At 37.7% G+C, this 15,139-nt stretch overlaps 1 long non-coding RNA gene across 3 annotated transcripts in view; it reads right to left on the bottom strand.

Moving 5' to 3' along the window:
• Positions 1-901: 901 nt before the first annotated feature.
• Positions 902-15,139, bottom strand: part of LOC149551519 (uncharacterized) — a 216,339-nt gene continuing 202,101 nt past the window's right edge. For 2 of the 3 annotated variants that reach the window (XR_016353303.1, XR_016353304.1), the window contains exon 8: positions 902-1,179. This is a non-coding gene — a long non-coding RNA (uncharacterized LOC149551519). Of the gene's footprint in view, positions 1,180-1,917; positions 2,106-15,139 lie in introns of those variants that run through there. The other variant, XR_016353305.1, reaches the window with a different exon arrangement.

Below are 15,139 nucleotides of genomic sequence, written 5' to 3'. Positions count from 1 at the left end.
AATCCACACAAATTGCAAAACTAGATAGAAATTAATTATGCATTTTGAATCCAAAACATGTATACACGTGTATAGTAAAAGAAAAGCATAAATGAGAAATAGGGTCAGTCATTGTAAATGACTGGCTGATGTTCGGTTGTCTCCAATGATGGTGCTCCAGCTATCCCATCTCCTCGTTTGGAGTCTTGAAAAGTGTAAAAGTGAGAAGGTTAGATCCAATAACCTAAGCAATAACTAGTCCTACTTTGCACCGATACCTCACATATGCATAATACTTCAAAACAAGAACAAGAATCTATTCCTAACTAGTTTGTTTCATGTGCAATGAAAATTATCTTTGATTTGCATGTGAATGTAAATGTGGCTTCCACAAGGATTCAAGCCCATCTTATTAGTAAGAGACAAAGAATCAAAATGTAATTGAGAGATAATCAAGTCTACTCGGCGTGGATCAGCAAGAGGAATGAGGTGCAACATCAAACATTGTTTTGTTTTCATGGAAAATTAACAATCAGAGTTGTAGGATATGATATTCATTAAGACATAAAATAGGTCAATAGACAAAATGAGTTGCTAGTATAAATGTTGGAAGAACGACATTCAATAAAACTGAGTGTAATCAGGAAATGACATAACTGGTCAAAGCATGGGTTAAGTGAAGAATGCTAGTTGCAACTATTAACTATTTTTCACTACCTATCTAAACTTTTCCTAGTTTGTATATCATTATTGATTATGTGAAAAATAGTTTATTATGGAGGTTAATTACTGATTAAACAATATTGCAGTTTTTCAAAAATGTTATGAATTAAGTTGAGATACATAAAGAGCTGAATTGGAACTTTGCCAATTAGAGATTCGTAAGTTTTTAAGTTTACAGAGATAATTCAAAAAATCCATGTACAAAACATTCATTTATTATATCAAGAAGAAAGTACATTGTATTCAATTCACACATGCTGTGATAGTTTTCTAAATAGAAATACTGTGATGAACTTAGAATTTCTTTTATAACATTTTTAGAATGTTCAAAATTCATTATAGAAGATACATATACATTGTTCAGATATGCAGAACCAAATAAGAATGGAGTAGAGTGTTTTTCATCATTGCCTAATGGCGGTTGGCTGACTTGAAGAAATTGTTGAAGTCCTCGTGTCCTTGCATCGTTTCAGCCACCTATGGAAACAACAAAGAAAAATGGGTCAGTCATATGAATAACTGAGATCGGGAATACAAACTTAAACCATTTCTAACCAATTCTGCATAATGAAACAATATATACACAACAAATGAAAAGAAATAAAAAAGGGACAACAAGTATAAATGAGAGCTCATTTCATTGCAAAAAGTATGCTTGAAGATATATTTTCTTTTGTCGCTTTTGTGGCTTTTTCCTGAGTTCTGAATTGTGAGCCCTTGCTGAAGTATAAGGGTCTTTGAGCTTCTGAAATCACTGCTGATGTATAGTGGTTTTCATTGGATAAATCTCCTAACTGTGTTTTCTTGTGACTGGGAGATTGGCTTTATAATTATGAGAATTCTGAGTGTTGTGCAAATTGTTGTTGCTGTATAGCAATTTGCTCTCTCTCCTTATTATTTATCACTATGTCTAGGGAGGAAATTTATGTCGAGGGAATTGGTGTTTGCCAATTTCATTTCTTTTCTTGCGATCTCATTTAAAGGGATTGTTTTGCACACTGAGGGTGTCATCTACAAGTTTGGACAGTGTTTGAGGATTACATGGGTCTGGTTAACAGTATTGTATGGTGGCATGTCATCTATACACTCCTACGAGCAGAACTCAGACCCTGTGTTTTATTCCCTAGAAGCCAGCATTGTAGTTGTTCAGGCTTGAGATCATTCTACAGTCCTGCATTTTGTGCTACAAAGTCTGCGTGTTTGGTGAGAGGGGTGCGGTGGCATTATTGAAGACTGGATGCTCCTATTACAGTCTGCGTTCATATTCAGAGACCAAGGGCTTAGATTTGAGAGGTTACATTTGGAATTCTAGCCGAGAATTCAAATTTGGTGATTAGCAGTTAAGTTGGAAATTCTGTAACCAACATTTTGGAGGATTACAACAGCTAACGCCTATTCTGGAGCTGCAATAACATTGGAAAAATTATCAGTATTGTGTTGGAAGCCAATTACAAGTCAATTTACAATTCCATTTAGAACTAATCTGTTGTTATTTGTTATTAATTCCCATCAGGTTCCTGTTACTAATAAATTGAATTCAGTGCAATTTTATCAATTGGGTGAGAAGATCATTATGCTCAATTTAAATTGAATGAAGGTTGCAGAAACAAATTATGAACTAATTATTAGACTTGCATAGATGTTATGATCTTTGGGCAATACATATCAGTTGGGGTGGCTAGACAATGTTTGATGTAATTCAAAATTAAATGTGCAAATCTATAAAGCAAATTTAAATATCTGAGGTTTAAGCATGGTATAAGATCTTTGCTTATATATATCCAGTTTCTTGAGGAATGGTACTTTAAGATAGAGGAGAAGCTGCAATTTTAAACCAATTGAAGAATTATCCCCTCTGTTAGATGTTGTGAGCCGGTGAGGGATTTTACATAAGAGAGTTGTAACCATATATTTATTTTAGTAAGCAAAATTTACTAACTGGGACTCCTATTTGCTGTTCAGTAATGCCTACCATTGTGAAATTTATTTAACTTAATATTATAAGTGTTTTGTCTTTTACTAAGGCACAGTAATGAGCCTGGGATATTTTCTTCTTCTTTTTCAAATTATTAAGTGTTATCACAATAAAATGACCAGAATTGAGAGCTGTGGCACATGAACATTTCCATCCAACAAATTCATAACAATAAATGGTGTAGAATGCAGAGCTCATTTAAAACAACTTCTAACCAACAAACTTATAACAGTAAATGCCGTACAAGTGCACAATTGTTTTATAACACCCAGCCATCAAATTCATAACAGTAAGGCAAAATGTCAAACAGTTGGCATTCATTCCATATCACTCCTAAGAGAAATAGATACACCGTGGCCTACTGTTACAAAACGAAAGTTTTAATTATAAAAATGATTTTATTTCCTAATCACAAAAGCTTCTTTACCTAACATACGATTTCAAAGATATGGTGTAATATTTCCAACACAAAGCCTACAACTTGCTTGAAATGAAGCTAGCAAATCATAATTTGTTTCCTTAGAGTTTTTTTATATCATTCCTAAAAGAAGACCACTATTAACATTCAAAGTAGAAATTTTTTAATTGGTTGATATCTTAAACGAAACTTCAATTCAATACCTCTATTTACTAAAAGATTAATATGGGGATTTCTTCTATTAATAGAGATAGAATAAACAAATACAATAAGTACATACCTGGGCCTTCTAGCAGCAAATTTGAGGCAAGGGAAAACTAGAAATGACTCAGCCTAGCCCAATATGGCATTGCTCATTTTCTTTCCAGCTACTGCCCTCACAATTTTCCCTTTTGCCCCTTTTGAACTTGCCCCTGTTGGTATAAGGGAAACTGGCGGTGGCTTCATGAACAAGTTTTTAATCTGATTTATTTTCCTGGGCACCCTATGCTTCCAACCATCAAGCTCTTGGGCTACCCAATCTGATTTTTTCCTCTTTCCCCACATTCTTCATGTAGACTATTGGCAGCCACATTTCTTCTGATGTTCCACTACCTCCTCATATGCAGCCACACTACCTTGTGACACTGCTTTTCCACTCAGCCTCGGATGCATATGACTTGCTGAGTATTGAGAATGCAATATTCTATCCAGACTTTGTTTTATAAAGAAGTTGCACATCAGATATATCTTTTGATGCATTAGAGGGCCTTCTAGAAGTTCAATTCATATTTTGTTGTGTTTTATATTTGTTTACATTTATATTTGGGCTCAACTCTAAAGTCCCTTGGCCTAGTTATAATATTGTTAGGAAGAAAATCATTTTCTTTTCTTTTTTCTTTCATATGTAATGGGTGTTAATTTATATAGAAATTGTTTTTCAATCAAGTTTGATAAATTGGGTTATATAAGGATATAATTAATGGTTTATAAATTTTATATTTGAATAATAATTGTAAATTTCATGTTTTTAATTATTTGATTACACATATTGTTTTAAATTTTATAACATAATGATTTATAAATATCATATTTGAGTAATAATTTTATATTTCATGTTTTAAATTATTTGACTACACACAACATTTAATATTTTTTTAAAATTATTTATAATGAGTTATACTTTTTTATAGATTTCATTCATTTAATTATTTGATTAATTTCTATATTGTCAATATTCAAGCATTTGATATTAAAAGAAAATATTAATAATCATTTTCAATTATACATTAAAATAGTTCATTCAACAATCCTATTTCAAAGCAGCGTGTCTATATTGCAATTTAAGGAGAATGGGCTGCTACTTCAGCCAACCAGTAAATGGTTTTGTTTAGCATGGTTTACTGCTAATCAGGTTAGGGTAGGTTAGTTTTCCAGTTTCCCCTAAGTGTTTTCAAGCACAGTTAGTTTAGTTTCAGCTATAGATTTCCCACTTTTCAAGTGTTCCAAGTTCAAGGTCATTTTGGGCTGCCAAGGGAGTTGCGTTGCTGTCAAAATGAGGAAAAGTCGTGCTTCACAGTTGTGTTATAGTGTCTGCAAACACAATACAATCCTTGCCTAGTGATAAGACATCCATCTATGACTATTGATAATGAAGTTCAAATTTGTCAGTGTCACAAACTATAAACATTCATTCAATCATCAGGGGGGGGTTATCTTGCATCTACAATCTAAAGTTCAAAGCTTTATCAGATTTTATTGGTTTTAATGTTTAGTAAGCAAACATGTAGTAGATGTCGCCAAAAATGTTAGCTAAAATTTCCCACCTGACTCAATTCACGTAGAGCCATAGCCATGCAAATCAAAGGATGCATTTCTATATCATGTACTTTACCAATCAAATGCAATAACTTTGAAATTACTACATGCAAATCCAAATTATTACATTTAATAAGGAAAAAATCAAAACATAGAAGTAATACTCTGCAAATCTTTTCTGAAAAATCTAATGCTTGTATTCATCAAATTATTGTTTTTCTCCACTGATGGAAGTAGATATGTTAATGGCTAGGTCAGATCCCAAACTCCTATGGTAAGCTCCAAATGTAAAGGTTAACTCCAAAACCCTTCTAAAGACTAAGGGAATCGGGTAACTCTTGTATCGGGTAACTTTTGTATAGATCCCAAGTAAACCAACTATCACAAGCAATTCACCAACTCCTTCAACCAATCTTCAAGCTTTACCAAACCCCAAATGGACTCTTCACCTTCCAAGTTTATCACACAAGCATCCCCTTACGATCTTTTACCACAAAATGACCAAGAGCATTTTAGAGGCTTCTAGTAATCCACTCAAAGTCTACCACTTTTGAGGTTTTAAGCTTCATTCCAAATACCCACAAAGAGGATATGTAAGAGAAGCCTAAAACAAACCTAAAACAATTAGGCCTCCAAATTGAGTTTTTGGGCATTAAGTCAAAATCTCTCCAAATCATCCCAAGAATAAATAGATATTCTGACACCCATTTTTGAGTTCTACAATATTCAAAATATTTGGGTCTCCAAAACACTTCTAGGTCACTAAACCAGAAAACCCTAGTTTTAAGGGTCTTAGGCCTAAAAGTTAGAGAATATGTTGTTTCAAGGCTCTTTGGACAATACCCACATGTTGAATCTCAAATCTTATAGTATGAGCACTCCAAATATGCTCCAAAAAAGTTATTGCAATCAACTAACTCCATTCTTAGTCTTCTGCAACATTGTAGAAACAAACCCTAGCTAGTGACATAAACAAATGCTTAGCTTACATGATTGTGTACATTATGATTCATGTGGGAAGAAAATGTTTTGAAAGCAAAGACATTTAATACATAGGACTATCTCTCCTTTCTCTGAGTAACTCCATGGTTGTAGTGTTTTCAAGGAGAGAGAAGCCCATCTAGAAAAACCCTATGTCACAATCTAAAACACAATCTTTCTACCAAATTGTTATATAAATGTAATCAAAATGGGCAAAATGAAATGCAAAACATCCTTAATCCATTCCCAACAAGTAGGCGAGTATAAGTAAGTATGCAAGATTAACAATAAACTTACTGGTAAGTATAACACGGATTCCCACCAAAATCATAGTCCCAATCTTCATTAACTTTTCAAATTGTCTTCTCCATACATTTTATAGTGTGGTAGATTTCTTCTCACCTTCCATGAAGGTGCCTGCACAAGGAAACCAAAAGGTGGATGTTCACCTTCACATGTTGACAAGAAATTCCAAAAATTGCAACTTTCAAATTTTACATTCTCCAATCCAAACCAATTTGAACCCACACAAACATGACCAAAGGTTCACAATAACATACCAAGACATAATATTTAAGCACATGACCAAAATTGATGAAGATTTGAACTTTGACTAGCATTAACCCAGTTTGACCAAGTGGTTCACATAGCCTTATTGTGACAATAACATAACCAAATGACTTCCAACAAAAATGAACCATCTCAACTACATTTCAAACATGAAAATACATCTTAAGATTGACCATCACGCCAAAATTGAAGGAAATGGTGGGGAACATTAATGTTGATGTTCTACCATAATCCCCTTGCCTTGAAAACTCATGTCCCTTGAGTTGCTAATTATCGAAGAGTGACTCCATGCTTGACTATGTTTGCCTCTGACATCCAAATAGCTTCAATATCAGGAAGTCCTTTCCATTTCACTAAATATTCTGTATAGGTGCCCTTTCTTGTCTTTTTGACCACATTGGAGTCTACAATGTACTCCAATTGAACTGCTTGCTTATGGCAGATCCTTTTCCCATTCCACTTCGTCACTCATATTCTCTGCCATGCTCTATTGTGTACCTGCATTGTCTCCTTTGAATAAGGTTAAATCTCCACATTGAAGATGGGTGAAAACCCTATATTTGGAGGAAGTTCAATCTAAAAGGTATTGGATCCAAATTTGTGAATGATCTTGTAGGGTCCAATAATTTTCATTAGCAACTTGGTATACTGACCCTTAGGAAGTCTTTCCTTTCTCAAATAGGTAATAACAAAGTCTCCTACCTTGAAGTGGACTTCTTTCCTTCTCTGATCAACTTTCTCCTGTGATGTTCCCGTTATAAAATAAATAATAAATCAAACTTTTGTAACAGGCCAATTGATTTAATATATCTCAGACCCATTTTTATTTTGTTTCCGTAGTTTGTGTCGCCATTGGCTATCTTTTTACACCCTCGAAAAAGTTTCCTGACGGGAATTTAAGCACGGCTTGTAGGAAGTCTATAGGCATGGTTTGGATTATTTTTCTCTAGACTGGGAATTCCTATTGGAGTTCTGGATTGTTCGCCATTTCGGAAGTGAAAGATCTTCCCTACTTGGCTATTCCGGTTTTGGTGGGATTTAACCCACACCCTATTCCGTTGGTGTTCTGCTCGATTTGGATCTGGCAAATTGAAGACTTAATTGTATGTGGAAATATCATTACTATTTGGTGTATATTTCCAGACTCAACTTCTGCAAATGGTGTGTTGCATTCTGCATTTTAAAGTGGTATCATCAAATTGCCTTGTACCCTCCATACAATCACCATACACTTAGCATCCTCCCACGTTTGGCATCACCATACCCATACAGTCTTCTGTACAACCCTTCCAATCGTTGCCTCATCCACCGTACAGCTCACTCCTCTCCCACCGTACAGCCACCTCTATCTCCCTTCCGCTCGTACCCCATTGGCATCCCATACGACAACTTAGATTCCACCAAACGACCAACAAAATATCCACCGTACGGTCTGTTTTTCCCCCTCCATACAATCACCATACACTTAGCATCCTCCCACGTTTGGCATCACCATACCCATACAGTCTTCTGTACAACCCTTCCAATCGTTGCCTCATCCACCGTACAGCTCACTCCTCTCCCACCGTACAGCCACCTCTATCTCCCTTCCGCTCGTACCCCATTGGCATCCCATACGACAACTTAGATTCCACCAAACGACCAACAAAATATCCACCGTACGGTCTGTTTTTCCCCCTCCAATTCAGTCCGTACATCCTCCCAGTCAGTGCACACTTGGCCATTTCCATATGGCCATTCAAGTTTCTGCAACTCGTTTAGCTTGGAGTCGTCCAAAACATTACAGTGGTATTCGAGCGCTTCGATCTTGCCAGCTTGTGCAAAGTGAATGAGAGTTTATAGTCGAAAGAAAAGAACACATTCCATTGATCGAATGGCTGCCGAACCAGAACCAACAACTGCCGAACTCATGGCAGTACTGAGGGAACTTGCCAGGAATTAGGCACAAATCAGTGATACTCAGCGACTCATGGAAGAGACTCTCAAGAAGTTGGCGGACAATAAAATATTTGGAGAACAAAATGGTCATAGTACGAACTTGGTGTTGGGTAAATCAAACCCTCATCCAACACACTCTCAACCTTCCATGCCAACTTTTCCTCCACGGACAGAGGCACAACATGGAGGGAAACAACCAACCTTCGAAGAGATGCAAGAACAACTGAGAGAAGACTGGAAGAATACAAACCTTGAGGAAGATATATCCTACAAAGATTAGGTGGGTTTGAGAATGAGATATTTGGGAGGTGGAAACAGAGGATATTTTAACGATGTTCTTAGAATAAAGTTCAGTAAGGTAAATCTGTCTCCATTTGACGGATCGGGTTCCATATCTGCGCAAGTGTGGGTAATGAAAGCCGATACCTACTTCTAACTGAATCCTATGCCAGAAGAAGAAATCAAATTTGGAGCATTGCACTTGGAAGGAGTTGTGCATGAATGGTGGCACCACGACACCATCACATTAGGGCATGATCAAATAAATACTTATGTGGAATTCACGAAGAGATTGATAAAACAATTTGATGGTAAAGATCCAGAGCTCAATTTCAAAGATTTAGCGCAACTGAGACAAACTGGATCGGTCAATTAGTTCATTGCGGAATTCTAGAAACTATTTGTTTTGGTCACGGACATTTTCGAAAGAAGACGAGTACTGCTCTTCATGGACGGACTGGCAAAACCTCTGAAAGGGTGGGTAAAGGGGTTCAATCTTGCCACCCTATCGGAAGCAATCAATAAAGCACGGAGTATGGCATCGTCATCAACATCATCTTCTTGAAGTTACTCACATTCCAAATTGCCAATGTTCCGAGGGACAAACCTCCGCCCAAGAAGCCGTCGTTGGATGAAGCTACAAGATAGGAACTCCGAAGGAAGAAATCGTGTTTCAATTGCAAGGGACCTTGGGAGCCTGGCTATAGCTACCTCAGAAAGGGGAAGATCCATTACATTGAGGTTGTGTTCGATGATGAGGACAAATAGGAAAAAATGCTAGCCAAAGATAGCCAACCCCACAATGACACCAACATGGCCAGTTTAAACCGTACGGAGATAATTGTAGCTTTCGTACAATGCGGGGGAACCATTGCCTTGGCCGACAACCCAAGGTGTACAGTTTTTCGTGTACGGGGTACCCTTACAAGGAAAAAGGGTTACGATGATGCTGGATAGCAGAGCCACTCTAAATTTCATAAACTCATCCTTGGTAAAGTGAAAAAGTCTACCTACGGAGGGGTATGTAGGCTTTCAAGTCAAGGTTGTCGGAGGGAATCTTCTGCCCTATACGCACCTTGTTCCTCAGCTAAGTATCACAATGGTGAATCACACGTTGACTGAGGATTTCTTCATAGTGGACCTTGTTGACATGGAAGTTATCCTAGGCATATAGTGGATGAAGACACTTGATGAATACACTCAGAGTTTCAAACGGATGGACTTCACTTTTGTTGTTGATGGAAAGAAGGTTGTCCTCTGAGGAATGGAAAATGAAGGTCCAAAGGAAGTTTCTGCGCATCAGATGTAGGCAATTTTTCAACACGATGATGTTGCGTAGGCCGCACGTTGTTTCATCTCAGCGGAGCCTATAAAAGGGCATTAAACACCTCCACAAGATGATGAACTCAAGGATATTCTAAGTAGACATGATAAATTTTTCATCGATATTCCTCCTGACATACCACCTCATCGAGGGTTTGAACATACTATTGAGTTGGAAGTAGGAGTCAAACCGGTCATAACCACACCGTATCACCATCTCAAGCAATTCAAAGATGAGATCGAAAAGACGATTCATGAATTGCTAGAGAAAGGGTGGATCCGCCCTAGTTCTAGCCCATTCACGTCATCTATGATATTGGTCAAGAAGAAGGACGGGACGATGCACATGTGTGTGGACTATCGCGCGTTGAACAAAAAAATAATAAAGAATAGATGTCCCATTCCAAGGATAGATGAGTTGCTAGATGAATTGCATGGCGCGGTCTATTTTCCAAAAATAGATCTTCGTTTCGGGTACCATCAAATCCGCATGAGGGAGGAAGATGTAGAGAAGACGACCTTCTGTTGTCACTACGGACATTATGAGTTTCTGGTCATGCCGTTCAGATTGACCAATGCACCTACTACATTCCAATCATGCATGAATCACATCTTCAACAAACAATTGTGTAAGTACTTACTGGTATTCTTTGATGATCTTATTTATAGCAGGACATGGGAGGAGCACCTGAAGCATCTGAATGAAGTCCTAAGTATCATGGTGGAACAGTCTTTGTTTGCCAAGCAGTCCAAATGTGAATTCGGTATGATAGAAATATTGTACTTGGGACATGTTGTCAGTAAACACAGAGTTCAAGTGCATCAGGAGAAGATTCAGGCTATCCTTGATTGGCCACCCCCAAAATCACTCAAAGATTTGCGAGGATTCTTCAGTCTGTGTAGTTATTATCGGACGTTTGTTAAGGGATTCTCTCAGCTCAGCGCTCCCTTAATAGATCTGACAAAGAAAGGGTCTTTCCAGTGGAACGAACAGGCACAACTCACCTTTGATAAGTTGAAAGAGGCCATGAGCACTTGTCCCATACTTGCATTACCTGATTTCACTCGATTGTTCATTTTGGAGTACGACGCGTTCGAAGAAGGCATTGGAGTGGTACTAATGCAAGATAGGCACCCCATAGCTTATGAAAGCAGGAAGCTTTTTCCAACAGAACGCCTATATTACATCTATGACAAAGAAATGTTGGCCATCGTACATGCACTAACCAAATTTCGACAATATTTGGTAGGTGCCAAGTTTGTCGTCTGTACGGATCACAACAGTTTGCGATATTTCTTGGAGCAACGGGACTTGAACGAGAGGCAACAAAAATGGATAAGCAAGGTTCAAGATTTTGATTTTGACATTGAGTATGTGAAAGGGAAGAACAATGTGGTTGCAGATGCCTTGTCCCGAAAACCCACCATCTGCTCACTAAACCAGATTCCAATCGACTAGAAGGCACATCTGTTAGTTGAATACTCCAAAAACACATTTGCTTGTGAAATAAGGAATGGCCATACTCATGATGATTGGTACAAAGTTTTAGATGACATCATCTACTATAAAAATTGGATATATTTGGTGCTAGAATCCAAATTGAGGCAGAAAATCTTGAAGGAAGTACATGACTCACCCCTAGCTGGACACCTGGGTTTCCTCAAAACTTATAGAAGTCTTCAAGAGAAGTTTGCATGGAAATGACTTAAATGGGACGTGTTGCAGTATGTAAGAGAGTGTACGGTCTGCCAGCAGAACAAGTCCAAACGTACTCTACATGCCAAGCTGCTACAACCTCTGCCAATTCCAGAACATAAGTGGGAGAGTATATCGATGGATTTCATAACAGGGCTTCCCAAGGTGAACGGAAAGGATTGTATTTTTGTGGTGGTTGACAGATTGACAAAGTATGCACATTTCTTTGCTGTTCCCTCCGACCTTCAGGCTGCACAAGTTGTCGATCTATTTTTTAGAGAAGTCTTTCGTCTGCACGGGTTACCCCAAAACATCGTCAGTGATAAGGATGGGTGATTCATCAATATCTTCTAGATAGAACCTTTTTGGATGGCAAGGACAAAATTATCACCAAGTACTAGTTACCACCCTCAGATGGATATGGATCAAATGGTTACATCTAGGGGAATATTGCTACAATACCACATACCACATGTCTATTGGGATGGCACCATTCAAAGCTTTGTACGGGTACGAACCCCTCTCCTTCATTGACATAGTTTTGGGTGACAGTCGTGCACCAAGGGCGAGGGACTAGCTTCAAGAGGGACAGGACATATTGAGATGCTTGAAGGAAAACCTAGAGCGGGCACAAAACAACAGAAGATGTACACCAATAGACACAGAATAGAGAGGAGTTTTGAAGTAGGGGATTTGGTCTATCTCCGACTCCAGCCATACCGACAATCCTCATTGAAGGGAACAGGAAAGGAAAAATTAAAGCCACAATTTTATGGCACCTATCGTGTGGTTCGTCGCATTAGTGAAGTAGCATACAAACTGGAACTTTCGGAGGGAAGCCGTATTCATAATGTCTTTCATGTTTCTTGTCTGAAGAATGCCATAGGGCAAAACGTCATAGTTGCTACCGACCTTCTGCCAGTCAATGAAGCAAAGCTCATTTTGAAACCAACTAAGATCCTCGAAGTACATTAAAAGACCCTACAGAACCGCATTGTGAAGCAATACTCGGTACACTGGCGACACTTACCATTGGACGATGCAACGCGGGAAGGCAAGCACATTCTCCAACACCCAGCATTGCATTTTCTTGAAGAAAAGAAAACTTCGAGACGGGCGGACTGTGATGTTCCCATTATAAAATAAATAATAAATGAAACTTTTGTAAAATAAATAATAAATGAAACTTTTGTAACGGGCCGATTGATTCAATGTATCTTGGACCCATTTTTATTTTGTTTCCATAGTTTGTGTCGCTGTCGGCTATCTTTGTACACCCTCGGAAAGGTTTTCTAACGGGTATTTAAGCACGGCTTGTAGGAAGTCTATAGGCATGCTTTGGACTATTTTTCTCTGTACTGCGAATTTCTGTTGGAGTTCTAGATTGTTCGCCATTTTGGAAGTGAAAGACCTTCCCTACTTGGCTATTCTGGTTTTGGTGGGATTTAACCCTCACCCTATTCGATCAGTGTTCTACTCGGTCTGGATCTAGCAAATTGAAGACTTAATTGTATGTGCAAATATCATTACTATTTGGTGTATCTTTTTGAACTCTGCTTCTACAAATTGTGTGTTGCATTCTACATTTTAAAGTGGCATCATCGAATTGCTTTGTACCCTCCATACACTTAGCATCCTCCCACATTTGGCGTCACCATACTCATATGGTCTTTCGTATGACCCCTCCAATTGTTGCCTTGTTGCCTCAACCACCGTACGGCTCACTCCTCTCCCACCGTCCGAACCATATTTCCCCACCATACGACCACCTCTATCTCCCTTTAGCCCGTACCCCATTGGCATCCCATATGGCAACTTAGGTTCCAGTGTACGGCCAACAAAATATCCACCATATGGTCTATTTTTTCCCCTCCAATTCAGTCGGTATATCCTCCTAGACGATGCACGCTTGGCCATTTCTGTACGACCATTTGGGTTTCTACAACTCGTTCAACTTGGAATCGTCTAGAACATTACATCTCCTTGTATTTGGCAACTGATTTCTCTAACTCTGATTTGACTTCCTTGCAAACGTCTCCATTGCATCTACAAATATCTCTCCCAAGGCACTCCTACTCTACATGTTTTGGATATCCCTTAGCTCTAAAGGTCCTCTAAGATGACACCCATAGACTGCTTCAAATGGTTTTCCCTCTCGATCTGTTGACAGAGTCATTATAGGCACTCTATTGATTGAGAATCTGATCCTATGTAGCTCCATGTTGTTTGGTCAAACATCTCATAAGGTTGCCAAGTGATATATTCACTACCTTAGTTTGGCCATTTTTTTGTGGATGATAGGAAAATGAAAATGATAGTTGGGTGCCTAGTTTTTTCCAAAAGGTCCTCCAAAAGTGACCTACGAACTTAGTGTCCCTTTCTGTGACCATAGCCAATGGAAACCCATGAATTTTAACCACCTCTTTGAAGAATAGGCATGTTATTTGAGAAGCATCATGACTACTTGTACATAGCATGTTGGTTAACAGTTTGTTCTCCTATTATATTTGATAATCTTAACTCTTTGATACCCAACGTTTGGAGAAACAAAAGGATGTTTACCAACAAATGGATTAGTGTAAGTATTCTATCACTGCCCTCTAAATTAATTAGGTACAACGCCCTATGATTTGCAATGATGTGCAATGAATATGTTTTTATGAGATTAGAAGTTTTAACCTGATAAGCTCTTAACCTAAGAGCAGTAAAGGATAACTGAATTGTTTGTAGGCACAAACAATTCAGGCTAAATGTATATGGATAACCTATCACACTCAATGGAATGACTGTAGTAGGTTATCTTGATATTTTCTGACATTTAATTCTATTCTAAATACAAATTACTCATTTAAATGCAAAAGAGGAATGGAAGAAGAAATGCAAATGAGGGCAAATGGAATTCCTTTTGACTACTAGACTTGAATGAAATAGAATTTAGAAAGTTACCAATAGATTCATACACATCTATCCTTCAATTCCCAATGAACTATCTAACATAATATGAAATGAATAAGAGAAGAAGCATAATCATATATGAGGAAAGTAAATGGAATCACTTTCAGTGCAAACATCAAAATGAAATGGAATCCACCTGATTATCACAGGTTCACATACAATTGTCCTTCAACTCTTTAAGCAGAACTAATCTAAGAATGGGCAACAAAACATGACCAGTAAACAGAAAGTAAATGGAATTATAGACTTATTTACCATCAAGTTTTTCGACCTTCGTATTATCAAATGAGGTTACATTTATAGCTAGTTGTTATCCTTTCTAATTCTGGCAAAGAAACAATCATAATATAAAAGGGAAATAATGTGAAAATATCCAGTCATATGAACATGTGGCATCCCTTCTATTGATGATATTGAATCCATGATATTCCTAAAAAACACACCATGACTGTTCATCTTCATGCAGTCTCAAAAGATCTTGTAGAAAATTGTTTATTCTTCATTT

The sequence above is a fragment of the Cupressus sempervirens genome, chromosome 6, assembly GCF_028749045.1.
Source record: "Cupressus sempervirens isolate cs-2001-9-10 chromosome 6, ASM2874904v1, whole genome shotgun sequence".
Lineage (NCBI taxonomy): Eukaryota > Viridiplantae > Streptophyta > Pinopsida > Cupressales > Cupressaceae > Cupressus > Cupressus sempervirens.
This window is presented reverse-complemented; position numbering and strand designations above follow the sequence as displayed.